General features: G+C 36.8%; 1 protein-coding gene across 1 annotated transcript in view; it reads right to left on the bottom strand.

Moving 5' to 3' along the window:
- Nucleotides 1-411: 411 nt before the first annotated feature.
- Nucleotides 412-475, bottom strand: part of ABCA13 (ATP binding cassette subfamily A member 13) — a 175,725-nt gene continuing 175,661 nt past the window's right edge. Inside the window, exon 58 of the mRNA XM_017738711.1 lies at nucleotides 412-475. This exon is cut by the window's right edge and continues 2,362 nt beyond it. The gene's annotated coding sequence lies outside the window, so the exon portion shown is untranslated.

Genomic DNA, 475 nt, shown 5'->3' with positions numbered 1-475 from the left:
TTGCATACTTTAGGAATGCCACAAGTTAAAGAAAGGGAAAATATCCTCTGAGACAGAACCTGGTACACTGGCACTCAATTAGATTTTGACCTTCTTCACCCATAAAGGATTGGTAGACAGACGTTGTTTGCTACTTGCCTGAATTAAATTGGGTCTCCTGAGATGCATATGAAGTAATTTAAAAAAAGAAAAACACTGTTAACTGAATTTACTCAACCATCAATCTGAAGCAAACCTTATTTACTGTATTCATCTATTAAACTAACATAATCTTTCATATTTTAATCAGAAAAAAGTGACATTTAATTAGTCTTACACAGCCAAGCTTTGAAGAAGCTCCCCTATCTGAGCATTCAGCTAGGCTACCATTTTTCAGTCTCACCACAGTGAGTCGTGTATGCTTTTATGTTTCCCTTGGTCAAAGCAAACCACAGGATTGTTTTATTAATTCAACTGCCTGACACCCTTCCCCAGC

The sequence above is a fragment of the Corvus brachyrhynchos genome, unplaced genomic scaffold, assembly GCF_000691975.1.
Source record: "Corvus brachyrhynchos isolate BGI_N302 unplaced genomic scaffold, ASM69197v1 scaffold23, whole genome shotgun sequence".
In the NCBI taxonomy this organism is placed as follows: Eukaryota; Metazoa; Chordata; class Aves; order Passeriformes; family Corvidae; genus Corvus; species Corvus brachyrhynchos.
Note: the sequence above shows the minus strand (reverse complement) of the source record. Positions and strands in the feature narration are given on the sequence as shown.